Raw genomic sequence first — 15,424 nt, forward strand, 5'->3', positions numbered from 1 at the left:
GTGTGTGTGTGGGCGTGCTTCCCTATTCCGCTCCGGATGCAGTGACGTCGCGATACACAACTCGGTGTAATCAAATCGGCGCCTTCTGGTCTGCTCTGGAGAACTGCGCTACGGTTCTCTTTGCCAGCGAATACTGCGGACAATATTACTATTCACGCGTCAGAAACGTGCACAAAACACAGTGTATACAATTGTTGACAGATCACTTGCCCGCGAAAGGCCAAGGTCCCGAGTTCGAGTCCCGGTCCGGCACACAGTTCTAATCTGCCAGGAAGTTTCAAAATCAGCACACACTCTGCTGCAGAGTGAAAATTTTATTCTGGAAACATCCCCCAGGCTGTAGCTAAGCCATGTCTCCGCAATATCCTTTCTTCCAGTAGTGCTACTTCTCCAAGGTTCGCAAGAGAACTTCTGTGAATTCTGGAAGAACGGGCATACAAAGTAAAAGGCATATTACCATACACAAAAGTAGGTCTACTTTGGGTCTTCGGATCGATTCCACAGTGCCGTGGCTTGTAGGCGATGACATCTCGGTCGCCAAAAGGTTCTAGTCCAGGAAACGATGCGTTCTCGCAGCGGACAATTGCGAGTGTAAACCACCCACTCCCAGCTGCTCCATTTGCGACATCGAGTGAGAAATTAAGTCGACATCCACGGAAAAAAATTGGTCCATTAAGAATAACAGATTGTGCAGTCCCATTTCCTCCAAGTTTATTCTCCAGGTTTATTATGTGTTTGTATCGTGGCATGCGGTGGCGACGATGACGATACACACGTCGACGAGGCATAGTGCTTCAATGCTGTTGCAGATAGAGCTCACAGCTGAATTGTGAAGACGGTTCGTGAGTCGTGCTTGGGTAGCTCACTGGCCGCCGGCACGGTAGCTCAGCGTGTTCGGTCAGTGGGTTAGCTGGCCTCTGTAATAAAAAAAACTGAGTTAATCGATCAACAACGAAATTAAATGGATGTCTTACGACGTCCGCCCCGAGCAGATGCAACTAACGAAAACGAACAAAATGAGATATTTTTTTTTTTAAAAAAAAGTGGCAGAGCACTTGGCCGCGAAGGCAAAGGTCCCGAGTTCGAGACTCGGTCCGGCACACAGTTTTGATCTGAGAAGAAGTTTCAATATCAACTTGGTTTATATAGTTTTTGACCAAAATTTGGCCACCTACATTGCATTTTTCCGTTGCCTGGTGAAGGTCATCTTCTGTGCAGTTGGCTAGAAACAGGTGACACTGAAGCGTATGTTGAACCGCCTCTTTTTCCCCATAGTCACACTGGCTTTTGTTCTCTTCAATGTATCCCAATTTTGCCAGGTTAACCCGTGATCTGCCCACTCCTCAGCCTACTCAAGGACTTCCATCTTGGGCAATTCTCTTCATAACCAGGGGTAAAGATTCTGAAAATCTATGGTATGGTGGTATGTCTCAGCTCTCCATAGTTGCAGCCTGGCCTCTTCACCACCGGTTGTTCGTTTCTCCGACATTGTGAGGAAACTTTTCCTTGACTTTAGTCGTTGTGGGTAGGGTTGTTGCCCGTGCATGGGATGCGTTTCTTTCCTGCTCCAGTTTCGTTCTTTCCCTGTTTGCTTGTATTCCACTTTGAACAGGAGGTGGCGCAACTCCTGCAAGATGGTAGAGCCATTCGACTGGAGTTGACTTCAAGCAGCCTGTTATAATTCTGCGTGTGTCGTTTAGGGCAATATCCACCCGTTTGGCATGTGTTGACTTACACCAAACAGGACAGGCATACTCTGCAGCGGAATAGCATAATGCCATTGAAGAAGTTCGGATGGTTGCAGCTTGATTGCCCCTCTGTGATCCGGCCACTTTTCTCTGTAGGTGGTTCCTGGTGGAGACTTTTAAATTCACGCACTGTTTTTTGAACGGTAGAAATACATCAAGTGTTATTTCTAGGTATTTTGGAGTTTCGCTGTGATCCAATTTGACCCCAGACCATTTTCTCTTTAACTTGTGGGTGGTTTCCCTAATTCTCAGATCGAAACCAGACACTGTCGGCATTATCACTTCGAGTAGAATGTAATGAGCAAAGGGATTTGCTTGCAGGGGAACAGCGACGGTTATAAATTAAAGTTGGAGGGCCGCCACAAGTCGCACGTAGCTTTTTCTTTATTTTATGTGTTTCACTCGACCAATGCGAGCATCTTCAGAACTGTGGAAATACAATGTGTTACACCACCACACACTAAGATAATTTAACATATTCGACCTACAACATGGTAACTTACACTACTTCTCTGCCTCTTTATGACTGGGTGTGGTGTGATGTCCTTAGGTTAGTTAGGTTTAAGTAGTTCTAAGTTCTGGGGGACTGATGACCATAGATGTTAAGTTCCATAATGCTCAGAGCCATTTGAACCATTTGAACTTACACTACGTGGCCGAGGGGCACTCGTTACAAATATAGGGTTGTGTGTAGAGCCGCCGTCGTAAATAAAATGGAATGAGTTGCTTTTGTACAGTTAACGTAGACTCTCTGGTCACTGCATTCTGAGATCAAACAGCAAGACATACCATTTCTTTTTGAACGAGCCAAAGCCCTATCGACATGCACTTTGTTGAAACTACCTTATGAAGCCTTATGTAAAACTGTGCAATACAAGATGCAGTAATATCACTAAACTATGGCAAATAACCGCCGCTTTTTCGGACGTTCACACATACAAGTCCAAAAAACGCACCCTGCTATTAAAATAATCTTAAAGGAACATAGTAAAATTACAAATTGAAATTATCATTTCCACTTTTTACAGGCGTGAATACACAGTTCATGTATATAACAGGTTGTTAATGGCATTACAACTGACTTATGCTAAAGTAGATGAAGCATACCATTAATAGGTGTTGACACGATTCCTCTTACATTTACAACTACTAGAGTGCCGTTACGCAGAGGAAGGTGTTTACAACATACATACTCATTGACCAAGCACATGCTTGGTACATATACATATTTGCTTATACCCATGAAGGTAACAAATTTGAAATTGCACGGAGCTTTGTACTTAAACCAGACGAAGACCATGAAATTTATCAGCACTGACATATCGAGAAACAGAAAGCTAAACATGGCGCAAATGATAACTGTTGACAGAGTATGTACCAGCATAAAATTAAGACTTAAATCGTTTAGTTCTTCGTGCATTCTTTCTACGCAGCTAATGTACTTTTAATGGTTAAGTTTGGATCCAATTGCAAAAGTAATTGGTTTTATGAATAACTTTTACAAGTCTTTTTTCTCTCATTTCCCGCACCGACAAGTAAAATCAATAAAATTGTTAATATCTGCAACTATTTTCCTTAGTTCCTAATAAGAACTTCTAATATGTTTTATCATAAAGTTAAGAAAACTTCCGTCTCTTGCAGTTTATTCTTGAGTACCAGACATATTTTGCTTACGCTTGTTAAACATCTTCAGTGGTCCATAAAACATATAAAATTATTTAATTATTCTTTTGCAGTTTGTTTATATGTAGCTATTTCTACTTACAATTATATGTTTGTGTTTTACGTGTAAGTAAGGTTGGTTGGTTGGTTGGTTGGTTTGGGGAAGGAGACCAGACAGCGTGGTCATCGGTCTCATCGGATTAGGGAAGGATGGGGAAGGAAGTCGGCCGTGCCCTTTCAGAGGAACCATCCCGGCATTTGCCTGGAGCGATTTAGGGAAATCACTGTAAGTAAGAAACACAAAGATATAATTGTAAATAGGAACTCCTAGATATGAACAAACTGCAGAAGAAAGAGTACAAATCCCACTTTAAAGTATGTATAATTAATTCTGTGTGTGTTATAGACCACTGAAGAAGCCCAACATGAGTAGGCGAAACACGTCTGGTACTTAACAACAAATTTCTTTTGCAAGAGACCGAAGTTTTCTTACCTTTATGACAAAACATAACTGCAGTTAAATTAATAATGTTAACGAAATATCTGATTAAGACGGCAGCATAAGAGAGCGGGGAATCTCGAGCATCGCGCGACGACTCATCGTGCTTTTGTTCAGTCCCAGGTCTCCGTAGACTTCCTGCAAATGCCTATGAATATGTGCGATGCTCTGGTTTTCCGCCAAAAGAAACACAACGACAGCTCCCTGCTTGGAACGCTCCTCCGCTACAAACGCCATTTTCAAGTCTAGATACAGCGCCGCCGCCACCTATCGGGAATTCATGAAACTATACGAGCTGCCGTGTGAATATTCCACGATGTTCCACAACAAATTCCCCACTTTTTCTGCGGAAATTGGACGAGGAAAAAAGTGTTGCGTTACTTATTGAACGCCACTCGAAGATCCCCTTTCTCGTTGAAAATATGTGAATGCTTCTTTCGTTTCGGTAAGATGTTTTGTGTGCTGGTGTGATGTTTCATACAATTATCTGAACATCTTAATTCCATATTTTATTCAAAAAAGCGGAAGATCATGCTCTGTTATAACAGATTTTGCCATTTCTTTGATGCTTTTCTACGTTCTACATATTGGTATTCAATACATCGGCTAATTATTTGCGCTGCATATAAATAGTAGCAATTCTCTTTGGACACTGTCATACAGTTCGCCTGTGCAGTGGCGTTCAAGATGAATTATTTCAAAGAAACAAGTTAAAATTTTATTTTTATGGAGATCCACAGCCCCAACGTGTTTTGAGAATGAAAACAGGATCTAGATAGGCCGTATTCTTTATATTACCAATGCGATTGGCCAGTTTCACCCTTTAGTCATTTTCAAGCGCGTATGTTAAGCTTTCAGCTTCATTTTAAGTTATAACGTAGCACTGGTACATGTGGACAGGAATATGTCCCTTTTTCTCAGCGAATAAATGTGGCATTGTGCTAACGTTGAACGTGATCGTTGCACGTGGTTACGTCTCTAAACCGACACAAACCGCTGTTTGTGTCGGCTAATACGCGTAACCACGTACAATAGTACAGTATATTGCTTTTGTGCCACGTACGTGCAGGAGTAAGATGTATTCCTATCCACATGTACCAAAGATATATTGTAAAATGAAGCTGGAAGCTCAACATACACGCTTGAAAATGACCAAAGATTGAAACTAGCGAATCACATTGATAATAAAAAGAATACAAGCTACCTGGCCCACATTTTCATTCTGAAAACAAATTAAAGTAAGAAAAACTAACGTACGAAGCATCCGGTAACGAGGATTCCTTATAGGTAGTACTAATTAGCCATCTTTGTTCAAGTATGCGTTATCTCTCAAATGTAAATAGGATTGGCGAATGATGGTGAAAATATTTTGCAATCGAAAACGTTCCAGCGCATAACATACACGTCAAATGTGCCAAATGTAGTACTTTTCGTCGTAGTTACATAGTAATAGCAGAGAGGTGATTATGTACTCTCAGTCTTCTTTCGCGAAAAGAAACTCGTAGGAATGGGTGAACTAGGATGAGAAGACTGTAGGTACACATTTATGTAGCTTATATGAATGAGGCACCATTTACGTGTGTCACTAGACAGTATCAAACCATCTTCAAATTCTTTTGTAGAAACGGTATTAAAAACATTATGTTAAAAATACTATGTCACCAAGGTACCCAAAGTTGAGGAAGTTGCCTGAAGTCGGCAGGAGCAGTATGGGGTCCATAAAAAAAATTAAAACTGCAATATCAGTCAACCACGCCATTTGGAAATGTTAAGCGCTCCAGGGACTTCATAAATGGCTCCCTACAGATGCTTAGCATAATTTCCAAATTCCATCGCACCTGCTCACAGATAATACTTTCTTATTTTTTACGTACAGATCGAGTCAAACTACTAACTAGCTCGGGCCTTTTATAGAAGAAACAATTACCCTCGAACATTATGGGCCCGTATACGGGTCTTCTGGACAAAGCTCACTAGAGGGGTTCAGAGTTTGCCAGATTAAAAGAAGTAATTTAAAACAAACGAGCGTCGGCAGCTTTGTGTCTCGCCGAGAGTTGAAGGCAGCAATGCGGTCCTGCCTCGGTTTTTATGTTTCCAGACCCGCGCCCGGCCATATTTATGTTCGAAGCATAAACTCTTGCGGGAACTAGAAACGCCAGGCGTCAAGCACAAAGCAACAAAAAAGAGCGGGGAAGGAGCGAATAAAAAGTGGAGAGGAAGGGCGGAGAGCCCTAACGAAGTTCTTAAAAGTAATACAAAACGGCGGCGGGCGGCTCGTTCGAGGCAGCAACTTCACGCCCAGGAGTTTCAATGGCTGCCGCTTGGTGGCAGCACTGACGACGTAAATTGCTGGCCGCGTGGGGCGTGGCCGGCCGTGCACCGGCGGAAATAGCAGCCCGGGAATTGCCACTCCTGACTCACGAGAGCCGCGTGAACCACTTGCAGGTGCACATAGACTTGTCGTCTCTCTTTTGGCAAGTGTGCAGTGGTCACTATCGGTGGAAAAGACAAAATACAGACAGCAGGACTGGTTAGTGTTGACTGGCATTGTATTTAGCTACACATGGTTATTAACGTTATGTTCTTTCCGAACTCCCTCCACAAAATTTTCGAGGGTTTTCAGGGATATTTTCTGCTAATTTTGGTGCAAGGGACCCGCGGTATCAGAGTAATTGCGTTTAGGTTCTTTTCTTAACTCCATTTGTCTTTGCGTTTGTATTGCGCTGAAAATACATGCACAACAGTGCAAAAAAATGGCTCTGAGCACTATGGGACTCAACTGCTGAGGTCATTAGGCCCCAAGAACTTAGAACTAGTTAAACCTAACTAACCTAAGGACATCACAAACATCCATGCCCGAGGCAGGATTCGAACCTGCGACCGTAGCGGTCTTGCGGTTCCAGACTGCAGCGCCTTTAACCGCACGGCCACTTCGGCCAGCCACAATAGTGCAAATAATGACAGTACGCCCCATGTGTTTGTTCAGAAATTATCTCGTTCCATTCACTTGCGGTTCCTGCTGTTGACAAGACTAATACCGACTTCACTACTCCTCGCTTTGCATCTCCCAGTCAGTACAGCAGTTTGTTTTTTCCCACAGTGTTAGCTGTACGTTAACAGTTACACTCAGCAGTATGGGTAGATTTACTGATGAAGAATTTCCCGATCCGCAACTCGAGTAAGGGTTCACTGAATCCAATGGAAGAACGGTCCTAAGTTGAGCAGTTATCGCAACTACGGCCCCCACATAAAAATACCTTTGCGTCTGAGGATTTGATTTGTGTTTTGTGTTGTACATTTTGGTGATTGCACTGAAACAAAGGTATCATGACGAATACAGGGATTAGCGACTACAAGGCAGTTCCTGCTAGGCTGATTACCGTAACACCTACAACCATCAAAAAGAAACTCGAAGTACATCTATTTAAAAAAAGCTGATAAAAATGCTCTTAACACCTTGTTAAGAGACAGTCTCCACTCCTTTCGATCTGATCACATAAGCGTAAAAAATATGAAATGATTTCAAAGAGGCAGTTGAGAGACATATACTGCATAAAATAATATGTGATGGTACTGATCCCCCATGGTACACAAAACGGGTCAGATCGCTGCTGCAGAAGCAACGAAAAAAGCTTGTCAAATTTAAAAGAACGCAAAATTCCCAAGATTGGCAAAGTTTTGCAGAAGTTCGAAATATAGCTCGTACTTCAATGCGAGATGTTTTAATAATTTCCACAACGAAACACTGGCTCGGAATCTGGCAGAAAACCCAAAGAGATTCTGGTAATACATAAAGGACACTAGTGGCAAGACGAAATCAATACCTTCGCTGCGTGATAACAACGGTGAAGTCACTGATGGCAATACCACCAAAGCAGAGTTATTAAACACGGTTTTCCGAAACTCCTTCACCAAAGAAGACGAAATAAATATTCCTGAATTCCTATCAAGAACAACTGCCAAGATGAGAAACATAGAAGTAGGTATCCTCGTTGTAGCAGAGCAGCTTAAATCACTTAACAAAGGCAAGGCCTCCGGTCCAGATTGTATACCAGTCAGGTTCCTTTTAGAGTATGCTGATAAAATAACTCCATATTTAGCAATTATATAAAACCACTCGCTCACAGAAAGATCCGTACCTGAAGACTGGAAAATTTCTCAGGTCACACCAATACCCAAAAAGGGAAATAAGAGTAATCCGCTGAATTACAAGCCCATATCATTAACGTCGATTTGCAGTAAGGTTTTGGAACATGTACTGTGTTCGAAAATGAATTACCTCGAAGAAAACGATTTATTGACACACAGTCAGCACGGACTCAGAAAATATCGTTCTTGTGAAACACAGCTAGCTCTTTATAATCATGAAGTAATGAATGTTATCGACAGGAGATGTCAAATTGATTCCATATTTTTAGATTTCCAGAAGGTTTTCAACACCGTTCCTCACAAGCGTCTTCTAACTAAACTGCGTGCCTGCGGAATATCGCCTCAGTTCTGCGACTGGAATTGTCATTTCCTGTCAGAAAGGTCACAGTTCGTAGTAATAGACGGAAACTCATCGAATAAAACAGAAGTAATATCCGGCGTTTCCCAAGGAAGTGTTATAGGCCCTCTATTGTTCCTGATCTACATTAACGACATAGGAGACAATCTGAGTAGCCGTCTTAGGTTGATTGCAGATGATACTGTCATTTACCGTCTTGTAAAGTCATCAAATAACCAAAAAGAATTGCAAAATGATTTAGGTAAGGTATCTGTATGGTACGAAAAGTGGCAATTGACCCTGAATAAGGAAAAGTGTGAAGTTATTCACATGAGTAGTAAAAGAAATTCGCTAAATTTCGATTACGCGGTAAGTCACACAAATCTGAAGGCTGTAAATTCAACTAAATACTTAGGGATTGAAGTTACAAATAACCTAAATTGGAACGATCACATAGATAATATTGTGGGTAGAGCGAACCGAAGACTGCGGTTCATTGGCAGAAAACTTAGAAGGTGCAACAGGTCTACTAAAGAGACTGCTTACACCACACTTGTCCGCCCTATTCTGCAGTATGGCTGTGCAGTGTGGGATCCGCATCAGGTGGGACTGACGGATGACATCGAAATAGTTCAAAGAAGGGCAGCTCGTTTTGTATTATAGCGAAATAGGGGAGGTAGTGTCACAGACATGATACGTGAACTGGAGTGGCAATCATTAAAACAGAGGCATTTTGTGTTGCGACGGTATCTTTTCATGAAATTTCAATCACCAATTTTCTCCTCCGATTGCGAAAACATTCTTTTGGCCCCCACCTACATAGAGAGAAATGATCATCACGATAAAATAAGAAAAATCAGCGCTCGCACACAAAAATTTAAGTGCTCGTTTTTCCCGTGCGCCGATCGAGAGTGGAACGGTAAAGAGACAGCTTGAAGGTGGTTCATTGAACCCTCTGCCAGGCACTTTATTGTGGATAGCAGAGTAATCACGTAGATGTAGATCTAGAAGAGGGTAACAAATCGAATAAATTACAATTATATTATTATTGTGTAGCGAACCACCAAACACCGCAGGTGCGTTATACCAAAATATTCAACCGTCTCCCCAATTTTGTCGGTTGTGTCCGGGTGAACACTGTGTACATCGAAAAGATCAATCTCTTGTCGTATGTGTGCTTGAATGTTTGATATAGAAAAACTTCTGTGTTTCCGAAAGTACTGTTAACCCAAAACCTGATCGTGAATGCGAATTACAAACAAGCTTTCGGAATATCAGTTCTGTTTGTTATTTACATACGCCTTTTCTTTTCTTTGCTTGTGGTTCGAAGACAGCCACCGAATGTCAGATCACAGCACTGGTAGCGTTCAAAATGTGTGCATTCAACAGCCTATTAAAATGTATATTGTAAATCTAACTTCAGACTCGTATTTGTAATTCGTTCCGTTTATTAACAAAAATATGTCATGTTAAACCTAATGTTGTGATGTTCGAAAGTTGTTGTAAATCAAGCCTGACGATTGGATTCGACGCAGACTATACCATCTTACTGTTTACTTATATTTTCCCCTCGGATTGCAATAAATTTTCTTAAGGAGAATCCCAATTTTTAAAAGTTATTGTGTCATTAACACTCCTCCCTGATGGTGTAGTGATCCTTAATAATTTTACCACTCTCTACGTCCCTCGTTGGTGACGTGTAACATTTCCGAAGTTGCACGTATCAGCTCTTGCTTTCGAAAGTATGTCCTTGCACGAGATGTAGTGTTGTTTTACCGCCATCACACGTGGAAGTTAATGAACGAAACAGAAATGAGACAGGTAAATTGCTTGTATGAGGACAAATGAGACAGTATACTGAGCTTTAGTTAAGTTTTTCTGAGGGTCAGCTACAGGCAGTGTGAAAATAACAGCGCTATCTATGTAAAATCAGATAATCTACTTGGAATGTAAATGGCAATAGTATATGTTTTTGACAAAGAAACACTGTAATTAGTGTTTGTACTGGTTTCAAGAATTTTCCCGAGATTTTACCCAATCTCTCCTGTGTCTCCACACTTAGTTAATTGATCCTGAATTTGTGGCAATAAATATCTTTCGTGGACAGTCCAGCAAAAATCCCTTATTGTGGAAAACTTGTCACTTGCACACAAATAGATAGTATGTCTAAAAGTGAACAACTGCGAGTTTCAGGCAATCAGAATCAGATGAACCCGCAGTTATTGGTGTAACGTCCCCTTAGAAAAATTTCTGAATTACTGTGCTGATAAACCTCTTACATTATTTGCTTTTCAAACAGCTGAGCACAACTGAACGTACTCAAACATTCACAAAAGTGACACATAATATTTTTAGCGCAACGCAATCTGACTTTCAAAAATCCCTACAAAAAAAATGGCCCTGACTAACATTAACCTATGTTTTCACAAATCGCTTACCTCAGAAAAATCTTGGTTACTCGAACTACTGCAATACAGCGAGCGCCACTACTGCCAGCTAAATAAAAGATTCAAACTACGGAAGGCACTAACTACTGATAGGCATAGTTGGCAAATGAAAAATTTTGATAGAGAACAATTGATGTATTTACCTTAATAGTCATAATATATATAGCAGTTCATGACATCCAGTCTTATAAATTTCAAAACTCCGCCATCTCTCTCCCCACATCCACCACTGCTGGCGGCTCACCTCCAACCAGTGTTGCCAACTCTAAAAAACCCGAGTCGCTAGATTCAATATCAAAAGTCGCTAGAAAGTCTCTAAAACTGATTTTACTAGGGGTGTACTGAAAATTTCTTGCTGTGAATGGTGCAATAGGCCAGTGGGGGGGGGGGGGAGGGGGGGGTTAATAAAATATTAATAAAAATTGTCTCATACCTAATTGCTATATTGTCTTAGTTAAATGACGCATCGCTTGCAACAATATACATATAAAATACGCTAACGTTTAATTAAACATGTTATCATAATTGACGCAACACATTAATTGTTGTTTCAATCACGGTAGTCAAATATACTAGAAATATGCAACTATATTTGTAACAAAAGAAAGCAAGAACTCAAATTAGGTTACAAAATATATACATACCGGTATGTGAGCTAATCATCGCCGTCACTCAGAAGATCGAATAACTCTTCTGTTTCATGCTCTGACAGAACTGTAGTTGGTATTCACTGAGGCCTGCGAAACTGTAAGCTGAAGAGAGTGACAAATGCAACAGATCGCTACCAAATGCTTCAAACCATATTCTCTCTTGAGTTGTTCGAAAAGCCCATTGTTTATTCCAACTATTGCAGAAGCATTATCTGTGCCAATTCTTACCATATTAGCGATTGGAAGTTTGAGATCTTTAAAAGAATTCACAAGAACAGCAGTTTCTCCTACAGCGATTTTGAGAAATGCTGGTCTAATGGTTTGGTTCTTTACACTATAATACCATATAATGATACCTAGCATTTTAGATATTGATACATCCGTGGTTTCATCTATTAATACATTGTATTTTTGGTCACCTATATCTTCAACCAATTATTGTGTAAAATATGGAGCCAAAACTTCAGTTATAATGCTAGTGCACCATGTACGATGTAATTGCATGTTTTTAGCGCCCTCATCACCGAAAAACACCTTCTTGCACAGTATTCCTAGATGATCTACAGCTAAAATAGAACAATGTTCAGCAACAAATAAAGAAAGGGAGCCTTCCTCTCTGCTTGCTATTTTAACTGTAGTTTTCGGAAAAATTTTCACAGGTAAGGTGGTTTGTGTTTTCTTTAAATCAATTTTTTGTTTATGCTTAATAGTTTTTGAATGCTTTCTAATATCACAAAATTTAGCATAAAACTCTGTTGCACATGCTAGAAATCTTGCCTTGGATAAGTCTCCAACGACTGGGTTCAGCCACCCATTGAATTCAGGTTCTGCGTCCCACGCGTCCCGATATTTTTGAGCGTACTGCTTCTTCTTCTGCTGTAAATCCATTGTGTAAGCCACCACAACATAAGTTTCACCAATTTATAATCACTGAAAATACATTAAAACTCAGGCGAACTAGAGGTCATGAAAAAATCTACTCACTCGGTAACTCGATATCAGTCCTATTGTTCATTGTTTATAACGTAATAATGTCTGAACTACCCCCACCGAATTGTTCTTGTGTTACCACTGTGCAGGTGTTGAATTTGACTGCGAGTTAACATTTCGAAAAATTAGAGGCTGCTGGACAGAAATGTATTTTATTATACTTAATATTACGTATGTTTTTTGTCAACTCAAAAAATAAAGGGAGTTCAAAAGTTGAAGAATTATAGATCGATACGCTATTGACGATAACAGGCTAGTGGGTAATGAATAATAAATTGTTCTATAGTCAAGGTTTTCTTACTGTGTAGGCAATTCCCACATTCAGGTTTACTAAATGCTGAACAATGCTACATGATCTGCTAAGAACTTAATTTAACTTAGTAAATCTAGAACAAAGTCAGTGTAGTACCCATTCTATATTTAATATCTTACTGTTGTTAATGAAAATACTGGCCCAAAATAGTTTTGATTTCTACTTCAGAAGTCGTCAGTACTCCAAAAGTCGCCAGGTAAGTCGCTAAATAATTTTTGTCGCTAAAAAGTTTTTTTTGCCGCTAAGACGAAGGCAAAAGTCGCCATTTCTAGCGACAAAGTCGCTAAATTGGCAACACTGCCTCCAACTGCGCAACGCTACGCGCTGTTAACAGCCGACAGCCCAACACTACAATAGCGAATATTACAACAATGCCACCCAGCCACAGACTGCACACAACACAGCCAGTGATTTTCATACAGAGCGCTACGTGGTGTTACCAACATAAAAACCTAAACAGCCTACTTACATTGGGTCTGTGGCTGCAGAGAGGTGAGCAGGTCTAATCAGTGCTGCCAACGGCTTTGTTGCCGCTACTGTTAATATGAAAGCGTAATGTGCAATTTGTATGAAGTGGTACATTATTCTGTTAACCCTTAAAAATGAGTAATTTGTGCGACTGGCTTCACATTGTTGTGTAGCCTGTACATAGCCGTATTCCTGACAAATTACTCAGTCAGCTGGCTTCGACGATACACGCATTGGTAACCTCAAACCATTGTCAACGCTGTGACAGCGCACAGTATTCGCAAAAGCTTTTGTCCTCCCAGCTGCTGATCGCCGCTGGAAATATTGGTTTCAGTATCACGGGTAGCCCGGTGTGGCCGTGCAGAAGGGTGGGCAGTGAATGCGTTAACGCCGGGGCGCCTTTTGTGCGGCGCCGGGGCAGCTGCTTTCCCGGAAAGGGAGCGCGCGTGTCCGCCCCCGCGCCGCCCCCGCTATCAGCGCCGGCGCTGACAGGCCGCCCTCTGCTGACCATCTGGCAGGACGCGGCCGCCGATAGCGTCAGCTCGCCTCCGTCCATTCTGGTCCCCTCCCCTCTCCTTCCCGCCCCCACGAGTCGACGATTCGGCAGCTGCGGCGCTGCGGGGAATGCGCGGCAAAATAGAATTAATGGTGCAACACGTCGATAGAGGCAGGAGATGAGTAACGAGATTGCTAGCGTGTTACCGCTCGTCAGTGATAGGGACAGAAGGGCGTCTCAATATTGACCTCACGGGTTTGAGCAGATACCAAAAACTCATTGTTGTAACTCATATTGTCAGCTAAGATGTCATTTTAATCGATAAAACATCAGTTCTTCAACCTAACTGGTGCTTTTGCTGTAGACGTTCTGATGGGGAGGTTCCCCAGCAGTGAATATTACTTGTAATCTGCTAGTCATAAGCCGTCCTCTACACCATCGCCGCTTCAATGGCGTCCCAAACTGATTGTGATGTCGTGACAGATATCGGATAGACGGGGATCGGGAGAGTATTCGTCATCATTTGCTTTTGAAGCACTTGTAGTAGCCGTGTTTTTAGACAACGTTTCGGATTGCGACTGTGCAAGTTACGGAAACATGGTTTTTTATGTGAACTCAAACATTAAATTCTTCATTAGTGTGGCCATATTGTCCGTAGTTGCTTTACAAGTTTTGAAGATATTTTTGTTCTGTCGTTGCAACTGCAAAAATGCGTTTTATTTCGCTTTGTTCAGGTAAAGCACCACAAGTGGTCTGTAATTAAGTTACTTACATTTTGATTTTCTTTAAGATCGAAAACAGTTCGTTAAGAATATGTTGTTTTCTATTTACGGAGATTTTTCGGCTGTTCTCTTGCTTACACCGTGAAATGCTGTCTGCTAACACATCGTTGTTTTTCTGCGTCAGACACTGATAATTTTGGTCTAATTTTTAGTTGTTCTCCATCACTATGCATTTCTTATGTTTCACAGCACACTTTCAAGCACACCACTGTTTTCTGTTTGTCTTTATACTTCTGTGTTTAGTGTTTTGTAATGTTGCCAACACAGCCTTTCCACAAGTTTGTCTGTGATCTACAACCTTTTTTTCTTTTATTTTTTTATTAGATTATTGTATGTGTGAAATTCTATTTAATTATGTTGCTGCGTATTTATATACTGTGTAAAAGCGGGGAAGGAATAATGATGAACGGATTTTTTTTTCTTTTTTTTTTTTTTGTGGAGGAGGGAGAAACAGTGATGAGTGGACATGAGCATATAGTAGTGTGATCGAGTGTGAGTTAGAGGAAAAGGTGTGAAGCAAGAAGTGAAATGAAATTGTGATTGGGATGGGGAGAGGGGGGGGGGGAATTGGAATTGTGGGAGAGTGGGAGGGGGTGAAGGATAGAAAAGGCTCTTTTCTTTTTCATGTAATTGCACCAGTTATTTTATATAGAGTCTAGTTTCCAATATTTATATGCTCACTGAGCAACGAAATAATCAGTTGCTCAGTTACCAAATACATATTGCAAATCAGACTCTGTATAGAATAACTGATGAAATTACATGAAAAAGAAAAGAGCCATTTCATCCTTCAACGCGTCCCACTCTCCCACAAACCCCCCTCCACTCACCATTCACAATTTCATTTCACTTCCTGCTCCTAACCTTCTCCTCTAACTTACTC

Source organism: Schistocerca americana, chromosome 4, assembly GCF_021461395.2.
Source record: "Schistocerca americana isolate TAMUIC-IGC-003095 chromosome 4, iqSchAmer2.1, whole genome shotgun sequence".
NCBI lineage: Eukaryota > Metazoa > Arthropoda > Insecta > Orthoptera > Acrididae > Schistocerca > Schistocerca americana.